Raw genomic sequence first — 11,809 nt, forward strand, 5'->3', positions numbered from 1 at the left:
TCCCAGTATGTGAGCACTCCAGGTGTGCACATACACACCCATGATCTGGGCCAGCTGAGACTAGGGGTGGATTGTGGCATAGACACCTATTAGGGTGCCTCTCTCTCTCTCTCTCTTTGTCTCACTTTTGTTCATGGAAGAAATAAAGCAATTCACTTTTAAAAATGTTTCCAAGCCATTGCTCAAGAGGAACCTTGCCAGGGACATTGGTTGCTTACCCACCAACTATTCCATCTTTCTCATATATTAGAAAAGCCTTGTGGTTTGGATGGGTTCTAGGAGCAGCCATGACTGGCCTAAAGCAATAACCATAATAACTCAGTCACCACCACAGTTGGTAAAAAGGGGGCAGTAATCTTAGGTCTATACCAACTAGTTTATGTCATTCCCTGGATACAACCCAATTAATCCAGGGATCCATCTTCCAGGCCCATCAACCAAATCCTTGCAAATACATGTTTTGGAGAGGCCCTGTCTGGTCTGAGACACAAAAAGTCTTTTCACTGTCTTCCCTACCCATCCCCTAGACCAGAACTTATTGGGGAGGGAGAGAGAAGAGGAGACCAAAAAAAAACACACACAGGGTAATTTTTAAATGACATCATCAATAACCTACTTTTAAAAGTCATGGTTTTGCTGCCCTAAAGAGTTTTATAGGTGACCATAGGTCCCTCTCAAACTCTAGGTTTCTTAAGAGTCATTTATGTATTGGAAAAACTTGGGCACTTAGGAGGCTGACTTCCTAGGGAAAAGGAGATTTGGATTTGGAGCCATCAGCATGTGAATGCAGGGGAAGCCAAAGGAGGGTCTGAGGTTGTCTGGAGGGAGTTGTCAATTGAGCCAATGTCAGAAGATCTAGGGCAGAGCAATAGTGCTTGGGGGTGGGCAGGGGAGACAAAGGCCAGAGAGAAGGCCGATACTACCACACTTGTCCTGTTGCCTCAAAGGCCATAGAGAAGGCTGATACTACCACATTTGTCCTGTTGCTTCATGGTGTACACAAATAGGAATCGTTGTCCCTCCTTCTCCTCATTCCCCTGCTAAGACAGGTCTAAGTTCGTCTACCAGATTCCCAAGGCTTTTGTGGTAGCACCTCAGGTAGTGAGAGAAATGTAAGAAATCTATGTAGATACATTCTAGAATGGGCAGAGGGCCTCTCTGAAGGAAAGAAGACATCCAGGAAAGAGAAGGTGGTGTCATAGACCATATTTTGAGGGAATATTTAAATGTAACATTTTCTGGAACCATTAAAATGATTCTTTTCAGTGCCAGCTCTATGGTGCAGTGGTAATGTGATGCTCAGGAGAAGTCAGATCCCACAGGGTGACCACAGTTCAAATCCCTGGCCCGGTAGCCTGAAAAATACACCTGGCACATGCATGGGTGCCCAAAATACGATGAGGTGGAGGGCTGAAGAAAAGGATCTTGGTGTGACCAGAACTGAGGGTTCACATTTCTCTCTCTTTCTGTCTCTCTCTCTCTCTCTCTGTGGTGTAGGTGCATGTACTCTATCATGAATAAAGGAAAAATCTAAAAAAAAAAAAATAAAAAAAAAAAAAAAAAAAAAAAAAAAAAGATTCTCTTTGATAAAAAAACTGAAATGAACACTTTCACCATGGACCCACCAACATGGACTGCATTTGTACCAAAACTGTGACGAAGGTAGTCCAGGTCATCATGGAGAAGTACTATACATGTCCCAGCAACGACTTCCACACGAACACACGCACGTGCATGAACATCACGTCATTTCCAATAACAAGCTCCTCAATGAGCTAGCAGGCCAGGTCACGCACCTGGTGAAGCAGATTCAGAGAGGCAGTGAGAGGCTTCTCCATTGAACTGGAGGAAGAGGAGAGAGAAAGGAGAGAGAATTCTGTTCCTGAGGTCTCAGCCCTGGGTCAGGAGGTCACTGAAGTAGATCCTGACACTACGGAAATGCTGAAGCATTTGGACTTTGGCAGACAGTTCAACCTGCGGGTCACTCATCAAAATACCAAGGGCAACCATTTAAAGATTTTTGTCATGGCTTTAGAATTTCCAATAAACCTTGGGAAACAAACCGAAACAGAATAAACAAAAAAATTAAATGACTTTTTGGTATTTGGGGGAGAGACAGACTGTTTTTTCTATTGATGAAACATGATGATGAGAGTCTGGTCAGCTCTATTGGATACTAGGATAGGTACTTACTTGTATGTAGGCATCTCCTTCACTAAACTGCGGCTCTTAAGGAAAAACAAACAAACAAAACCTGGCGCAAGAGGAGGAGGTGATCTGGAGTGTTTGAGGGAGGAAGGAAGAAAAGGTGTGTGGAAAGATCTCATGTTTTATTTAGTCCTGTCTCTCTAGGGGCCTGCACTTCTCCCCCCAGCCATGCTTCTGAGGGCTAGGAGAGAGAAAATAGTGCACCCAGGGAGCCCAATCCCACATCAGCTTTAGTTGGAACTAGAAATAATATGGAGGCTTCTGTAAATGGAACTCTAAGAAGGGCATAGAGCAGGATGTTCCAGAAGCTCAGACACACCTTCTACAAAGTTGGTCGACTTCTGGCATTTTCTTCTTTCCCTGTTAAACTCCTTTGGAAAGTACCAAGTAGTCTCAGCTATCTTACTAGAAATGAGGAAGGGGTTTGGGCTACGCTCTGGGGCCTGTGAGAGGAGTCAAGAAATGTACTTTGGGGACAGGGTATGATGACTCAGAGGGCAGAGACAGAGACACCCGCCAGAGCTGTGCTCATGCATAGTTCAGGCTCTCTGAAATCTCCTAAAAATGTGTCTTGACCTTTGGCTTTGGCTCCCGAGAGAAGTGAAGGGAGTGCAGCTCCTGCACCCACATGGCTCCTCAGCTCAGCCCAGCTATGGTGCCATGAATGTGCTGGAGCTCTTGAGAAACAGCCCCGCCTTCCCCTTTTCTCAGAATCCTGAGATGGTTGGGGCCCTGGGGCTATTGCTCCTATTGCTCTTTCCTGGAAATACCCTATGGCCTACTTCCAATGGGCCCCTGGGTGGAAAACAGTGTTTGCCCTGGGTACAGTAAGTCTGCAGACTCCCTCGGGCTCTGGTTCAGTCCAGCAGGTTTCTGAACTGACTCCCAGTGCTGGGCACTCAGGATACAGAGGGCCTCAGCCCTCCGGGAGATGACAGTCCAGGGAGTAGGGGAGAGAGAGAAAAACAAAAGATCAGGAGGGCCTTCAATGCCACGTGAAGGGGGCTTGGTTTTGAGCTGCAGTCCTGCGATTTAAGAGGCTGGGTGATGCAGGCACAGAGGATGATTAGTGAGAGGAGTGGGTGCTCCTTCCCCTTGGGAAGGCTCACTTTTCCACTCAGTGGTGGCGACAACCAGCAGCGGGTGGCCTTTACATAGAATCATCCCAGTGATAGGAATCTGGTGATAGATCCGTTTGGGTTGGTTAGGGTTGCCAAACACAGTGCCCTGTCTACCCTGACCTCCCGCACAGGGCAGGGCACATGGCTGAGGTTTAGCCAATCACAATGCCCTGAGACCCTGGTTGAAGTGACTGGTGCAAGACAGTGGTTCTCAGTGGCAAGGCTCTCAATATACTGTCCTCCACACCGCTGGCATTGGAAATGTCAGGGAGGAGACAGTTTTGTTTTTGTTGTCATAATGATTGGAGAACGTTTTTGGCATTTAATGGCCTGGGATGCCAAACATGTCCAGGACAGTGCCCCATAACAAAGAAGTGTCCTACTCAAAAGACCAACAGCTTGGAACCAGCAGATGGTGTAATGGTCATATCACTGGACTCCCACATAGTCGATATCGGTTCGAGTTCCAGACCCAGCAGCTTAAAACTCATGCCAGGCGTGTGTGCATGTGTGCCTAAAATCCCAAGAGGAGAATGGAGGAGAAGGGATTTCAGTGGGGCCATCTCCCTGGGAGCAGGGTGATTTCTTGCTTTCTGTCTCTCTCCAGCAAGTACATGAGCCCTATAGCAAAAATCTCTCAATAATAATAATTGTAATAATTGGTATTATTATTATTATTCCTCTATGGAGAAACCCTGACTCAGCATGGGCACCTGATTGGTCCTCCTTGAGCCAATTAGAGTCTGCCTGGAGTTTTAAGAAGTTCTGGCGCAAGAAGTTCTCTTTCTCTGGGTTTTCCAGCTAGGGTGAGCCTGAAGCCACCGTGGGCAGCCCACATCCATAATGGATGCAGGAAGATGTCTGAAGGAGAAAACAAGGCCGACTCAGAGAAAAGACCGAGATGAGAGATGGAGATGAGAGTGCCAGAGAACTGATGAGATCATCTGCACTTGTCCTTTTCTGTTATGACAGCCAACTTTTGTTTTCTTACATTTTTTTGATTTGTTTTCTTTCTAAAGAATCCCTACCACTCTGAGGCTTCAGAAAGCAGCATTTCTTCTCCCTGGTGACTGATGTAGGGAAGCCAGATTTTAGAAAGCAGCTTTAACTCTCTACAGTCTTTCCAGACCTCCCTCCATACTTTCTATAAATAGGGAAACAAGTCCAGAGAAGGGTCACACAGCACATTAGTCACAGAGCAGCCTAGAAGTTAGAGCTCCTGCCTTACATCTCAGCATGAGCAGCCTGTGCCCACTTAATCAAATCAAATTTAGACTCCTCACTGGGATTCTGTGTCCTGAATCCCCGTTTGGCACTTGGGGGGAATGCTGAAATACACAAAAGCGAGGTTCAGGGTCACCACGAACTTTCAAGTCAGTTGGGGCCCTTGTTGCTGTCTACCTCCTGTTGATTGATCTTAAAAAGGGGACATCAGATGGCGTTGGGAACACGGGGTATACAAACTAAAGAGCAGAGAATTTCCACCCTGCTAAGGTTTATCCTCCTTCTTCCTGAGATTTCTAGATAAAGCTCTCTGTGATCTCCCATTTCTTTTTTCCTGTTTTTTCTTTTTTAGATAGGTTTTTGCTACAGAGCACATGCGCTCACCAGAAAGACAGAGAAGGACAGAAAGTGAGAAATCACCCCCCCAGGAGAGATGGCCACGCCACGATCCCTTCTCCTCCATTCTCCTCTTGGGATCTTGGGCACGCATGCACACGTGCCCGGCGTGAGTTTAAGCTGCCAGGTCCAGATTTGAACCGTGGTCGTCTAAATGGGAGTCCAGCGACAACCATTATGCCAACTGCTGGTCCCGTGATCTCCCATTTCTTTCCAGAAGACCATCAGGAGACAGATAGCATCCTGCTTTGATTTTTATAAAAGGAATTATTTTATTTAATTTTATTAATCATCACCATTATTATTATTTTAATTTGACCAGAGAGAGAGAGAGAGAGAGGGAAAGTAAGAAAGCAAGCCACTCAATCTAGGACTTGAACTGCCATTGGCCATGTAGTAGTCCAGTGCCTTAACTACCATGCCACTTGCTGACCCCTGATATATATAATTTTTTTTTTGGGGGGGGAGAGGTTTTCACTGTAGGGCGCGTGCGCTCGCCAGAAAGACAGAGAGAGACAGAGAGATAGAACGCGAGAAATCACCCCCCAGGGGGGATGGCCATGCCACAGTCCCTTCTCCTCCATTCTCCTCTTGGGATCTTGGGTTGCACGTACGCGTGCCCAGCGTGAGTTTAAGCCGCCGGGTCCAGGACTTGAACCACGGTCTACTACGTGGGAGTCCAGCAACATAGCCATTACGCTAACTGCTGGTCCCCCTGATTTTTTTTTAAAGTGTCTGAGGCACATGCACACACATAAACATGAGAGAGAGAGAGAGAGAGAGCGCAATTCCTAACAGGGTCTGTCATTCAGCAATTTTTTTCTCTTTCAATTCTCCATTGTGTCAAGATCCTGGACATTCATACACCTGGCATTATTTCAAGCCACTAGAGCTGGGGCTTGAACCCTAGTTGGCCACATGGGATCCAGCTTCCTTTGTGCACTGCATATATGCTGTGCTACAGGGAGGTCCAGCATCCTCTTTGGCACACGGCATTCTCAGAGGCTCCTTGTGGCCAGGGCAGCATAACTATCACTAGATGAAGATAGGATTCTTTGTCCTTCCTCTGTGAGATAGGAAGGATTTGTTCAAGACTGGTTGGTGTTTGCCTGACTTAGATGGGGATGGGTAAGATGGGGGCTGTGCTCAGAGAGGGTGAGGAATTGGCTCACCTTTAAGTGATCTCCTTACTGGACTGTTGGGCGCAGCTGAATTCTCTGGAATACCTTCTACTCACCACTGTGTTCACTCTCTCCCCAGGCCCTCCCATCCCACCCCCACACCATCACACAGACAGAAGCCACTGCTTGGCTTTCGTTGCAGCAGAATACAGTCTTAACTGGTACAGATATCAAAGGGATTCAGACAAAAGCTATTGGGCAATATAATGCATATCAGAGAAAGTCAGGTTCCAATGTTATTTCCATTTTTCTAAATTCAAGAATATGCTCACAGGCTTGCTTTCTTCCTCCCTCTTTCCTCCACCCAAATGCTTGGGTAACTTCTGGAAAATATATTTACTGTTTTTGGATATTTTGCCTTGTTTCATTTTCACTCAGACTTTTGTTAAGAACATCCAACTTTAAATGCACTGGGGACAAAGTTTTCATCCCCTGCTTTCTCTGCTTCAGAGTGATTTTTTTAAAAAGGATTATTTAATTTTATTATCGTTATTATTTTTTAACTTGGCCAGAGAGAGACAGAGAGAGAGAGGGAAAATAAGAAAGCAAGCAGCCAGGTCCAGGACTGGAGTCACAGTGGGCCATGTGGGAGCCCAGTGCCTTATAACCACCACGCCACCTATCAGCCCCCAGGGTGTTTTTAAATTTTTTTTCAAAATTTATGATAAATTTTGTAGATGCATTTAAAGGAGGGGACCTGCTTTTTGTGCATGTGAATTTGTGTATGACAGTATGCAAATGCAGGTGCATACTTAATCTCAGTAACTACCCTTGTGTACTTTCTGACTGCTTAAGTTGCAAAATAGAGTCATTTTAAGCTCACTGCCTTACTGCTGTGCTTCTGGGAATTCTCTCAACAAATGTGGACGCTGTTGTTTGGATGTATAGTTCTAAATGTTCACATGGATTTGTGTGTGTGTGTGTGTGTGTGAATAAGATTAAATGTATGCAGATTTTCTACAAAGAGGCTACATGGGCATGAACTACATGTCTTACAGCCTTTTTTTTTTTCCCTTTGCACTTTTTTGCAACATGTGATTAAAGGGAAATTTGAGCCAGAAGAAGGGGTAGTGGCAACCTATTGTAACCCTTCTCTGTGTCTTGACCACAAGGGAATCTTTCTGATTGACCACGGAGAAAGTCAGGGTTGCCTGGAGACAATGCAATGGTAAGGCAGACTGACAGGGAGGAAGAGTACAGGGCTATGGTGAGGCAATGCGTCTAGTCAGTCAGGCAGCAGACAAGGGCAGAGTGACAGATGACATGCAGGCAGTCAACTCTGGGGACTCTAAAAAGGAAGCAAGATGTTTCGACAGACAAAGAAAGTAGTTGCAGGTACTTCCAAAGCAGAGAGACAACAACATCAGGAAGGTTGGTTTGTATGGAGCAAAAATTTACCCATGGGGCTCAGTTTGAGCCTGAGATTCCAATCTTGGAAGGGGAAATAATCAGAGGGAGGTGGGACCAGACTTGAAGGCACTGTGGATGACACAAGGGACCAATGCATCAGCCCAGCTATGGACACAAGGTCTAGTTAGCAGGTCAGATAATATTCTGTGTCCCAGGGAGGGAAGCCAGGATGGCTTAAGGCCCAGATGTCTGAGGACAGCACTGGTCTTGGGAACCACTATAGGCAGAGCCACAGACTGTGACTACAGGATCACCTTGCAGGGGCAGAGAGAAGATGCTCATGCCTCTTAGCCCCCTGCCCTAACTCAAGACCAGAAGCCTGTATCCCATTCTTGTTTCCCAGCGAGATAGGGTGGGTGCTGAAGGTCAGAAGATGTGTCTCCAGGGAAACAGGGAAAACAGTGGGGAAGGGCCAAGAACTTAACGTACCTCTGTATTTTGCAAGGGGTCTAGCCACGATCACATGTTGCTGAGGTGCTGTGCTCCACAGGCTGGGACCACAGGGGAGGACTGGGTTTGATTCCTAGTCCAAACTGAAGGCTAGGCATGGTGGTGCCTGTTGGTAGTCCCAGCTTGGAGGCTGAAGCAGGGGCGTCACCTCCAAGGGCAAGATCTTGTCCAAAAAAACCCCCAAGAAACAAAAGAAAACAAGAATTAACTACCAGGATTAAATACATACAGACATGGTACATACACGGAATAGACACACACATACACTTGACACACAAATTCCCATGTGCCAAAACCAGAGTCTACTTCTGCTTTCCAGTATCCATAGGCCATCGATAAAATTCATCATAAATTAAGAAACAAATAAATCCCTTGAAAGAAAAAGCATATTCATCCACAGGTCTAATTCTTTATATGTTGCAAATTAGACATTCATAACCAAAGCCTAAGCAAAAACAAAATAATACAAAACACAAAACAAAATCAAACATTTTCCTAAAGTAACCCAACCATTTGGGGAAACCAGCTTGAATGACGGGGGTGGGGATAGACAGCCTGTGAGCATATTTTTAATGTTGGAGAAGGAGCAGAGACAATGCCAGGAGCTAAATTTCTCTTGTACTGTATTGGCAGAATAGCTTTTGTTTCAATCTTTCTCGATACCTATAACATTACAATGTGTTCCATAACAGAATTCCTGACAGTGATTTCTTTTGTTTGTAAAGAAAGTTAGGTAGAAGGAGTTTTGTACTTGGTTATTGGTGGGCTGACCCTCCCATGGGGAGAGGGGACTAAAATGCAGAGGAAACATATCTTCCTAAATGCATGTATGAGCTGGCAAGAAATGAAGAGATTCTCAGGCCAAAAAAACTAAGCGACAGAAAGAGCTCAGCAGGGTAATTGGAGCACCGCAGTTAGCTGTGGGCGTTTATTGAACCAAATCACTTGAGCGTCTGTTGTCTACTCTTCCAGGGCACAGGGAATGGGAGATAAGGATTGGTGATCATCCCAGGTTTCTGGACACTTCTCCCATAAAGATGAGGTCCCAAAGGTAGCTAGACCACAGACTTGTGCTGGCCTGTTTAGGTTGGGCTAGGAACTGAACCAGGACCTCCATGTGGCCTTAGTCATTGTGCAGTAGTGCCCCCCCACCCCGCCCCAATGCAAATATGGCTAGGGCTCTACCTGATTTTAAGACCTAACATAAAGCGCAGTGGTTGAGACAGTGGTATTGACATTCAGATAGACAAATAGACCAATAGGAAAGAAAAAAAGTCCAGAAATGAACCCACAAATATACAAAAATTTTGTTTTTTTGTTTTTTAATTTTCTATAGGGCACATGTGCTTGCAGAAAGAGACAGAGGGAGAGAGAGAAAGTGAGAAAGCACCCCCAAGGGGCAATGACCACCTCAATTCCTTCTCTTCCACTCTGCTCTCAGGATTTTGTGCACATGTACCTGGCGTGTTTTTCAAGCCACCGAGTCCAAGATTCAAACCTCACAGCCATATGGGATCCAGCTACTGTATTGTCTGGCTGGCCCCACAAAAGATTTTTGACAAAGGCACCAGTGTAAGTTCAATGAGGAAAGAAATTTTTTTTCTGCAATCACGCTAGATAAACTAAATGTGATACAGAAAAAACTGAACCTGGAGGGACCAGCAGTTGGTGTAATGACTATGTTGCTGGACTCCCATGTAGTCGACCGCAATTTTAGTACCAGACCCAGTGGCTTAAACTCATGCCAGGTACGCGTGCGTGTATGACCAAGATCCCGAGAGGAGAATGAAGGAGAAGGGATTGTGGCGTGGCCATTCCCCCCCGTGGGGGGGGGGATTTCTCACTTTCTGTCTCTCTGTCTCTCTGTCTTTCTGGTGAGTGCATGCACCCTATAGCAAAAACCTCTCCAAAACAAAACAAAACAAAACAAAACAAAACAAAACAAAACAACCTGGATCTATACATACCTCATGTCTTTCACAAGCATTAATTCAAAACCGCTTAAAGACTTAAATGTAAAATCTACAACTATAGAACAACTAGAAGAACCTGTAGGAGGATATCTGTGAGAGGGTAGGACAGTGAAACTATTTTCTGTGATGTTATAATGGTAGGTGCATGTTACTGTACATTCATCAAAACCTCAAACTTACAACACCTACAACTACAGACTCAGAGATAATGATGTGTCAGCGGAGGTTCACTGATTGTGACAAAGATACCGTCTGGGGCAGAATGTCCCTAGGTGCAGAGGCTACACAAGAATAGGAAGGGGACACATGGGGATACTGTAATTGCAACTTAATTTTGCTGTGAACCGAAATTGCTTGAAAAAACAAAGTTTATTTATAAAGAATGCAGCCAGAGAGAAAAGACAGCTTCTTTCTCTGCAATGGGAAAGCCATTAGATTATTATCTGATTTCACAGAAACAACAACGGGAGGTGGTGACGGTCAAACGCTATCTGCAGTTGCGAAGAGAACATAATCACCAATCTAGAATTCTACTTCCAGTGCAAATAGTATTCAAACATGTGGATTAAATAAACACACTTTCAGTCAAACAAAAACTACGATTATTTGTCACTAGTAGACTCTCACTAAAGCAAGTTTGGTAGGATTTTGGCAAAATGAAAGTGAGTTGAAGGGGAAAGTCTGAGAAGTAAAAAGAAATACAGAACAGAAAAAGTGGTAAAAAAAATATCTGCAAAAATGCTCATCCTTATTCCTCTGTCGGAATCCATGCCACTTGGCGATGTGATTTTACAGCTCCTTACCCTTTAAAGGTGGACTTGGCCCAACTTATTCCCAAACCAATGAGATGTGCCAGAAATGATGTTATGTCAGTTCTCAGCCAAAGACTCAAGTGAACTTGCATACTTTCGCTCATCTTGGGTCTCTGAACTGCCATGTTAATAAGCCTAGGCTAACTTGTTGGAGGCTGAAAAACCAAACAGAAGAACTGACCTAGACCATTTTAGGCCTGTCCAACTACCTGTTGCCTGACAGTAAGCTCATATACGAGCTCAGGATCAGTTTCAATTAGCTTAGACAGGAAAAATTGCCCAGCCTACAATGGTTTAATGAAAAATATTATTTTTTAAACCAGTAGTTTTAAGGTGGTTTGTTACTCAGTTAGGAGTACCAAGGATGAGCAATAGATAATAATGGTATAGATCAATAATATCTTATAGGTAAGAAAATAAGATAGAAATAAAATATACAACAATAGATAGGATGGGCATATATCTAGGACTGGAATGTTCTATGGTAAAATGAAAAAGAACATATTCATTTTTCTCATATAGTAAGAAATATGTAAGCACATTTGAGCTGCTGTAGTTGCTTAAGAAACTTATCAATGACCAAGACTGTCTCCATTTTTTACTCTATTATCTTTAGTTTTAGTTATTATCCTTATGTTTACAGTATGGTGGCAACACCTCCAGGTATTGCAGCTGTGTTCCAGGAAGGAAGTGAGAATGTGATGAGTCTGTCCCTTTCTTATGAGGAAACAATATGTTTCTTACAAGTTTCAATTTGTGGGAAGTAAACTTCTGTTTACATTTCACTGGCCAAAATTCTGCCACCTGGTCATACCCAGGTGCAAGGAGCCTGAGAAGTGTAAGATTCATGATTCTGTTATAAAGCAAGTGTAGAAAAGAATATATAGTTTGGGTAACTAGCAGTCATTGTTCTTTATTTTGGAGAAAGCATCTTACTTGGGGGAATAGTTGAAAAGGAAAAGCAAACCGTGTGCTTGGCATAAAGACCAAGAGACAGCACTGTATAGGGAACAAGGTTCTGTACTGTGTAGGGA

The 11,809-nt window shown here is 44.4% G+C and overlaps 1 pseudogene; it reads left to right on the forward strand.

Annotated features, from left to right (window-relative positions):
- Window positions 1-1,629: 1,629 nt before the first annotated feature.
- Window positions 1,630-2,076, forward strand: LOC102478968 (40S ribosomal protein S17-like; annotated as a pseudogene).
- The last annotated feature ends 9,733 nt before the right edge of the window (window positions 2,077-11,809 follow it).

Source organism: Tupaia chinensis, unplaced genomic scaffold (genome assembly GCF_000334495.1).
Source record: "Tupaia chinensis unplaced genomic scaffold, TupChi_1.0 Scaffold138491_1, whole genome shotgun sequence".
In the NCBI taxonomy this organism is placed as follows: domain Eukaryota; kingdom Metazoa; phylum Chordata; class Mammalia; order Scandentia; family Tupaiidae; genus Tupaia; species Tupaia belangeri.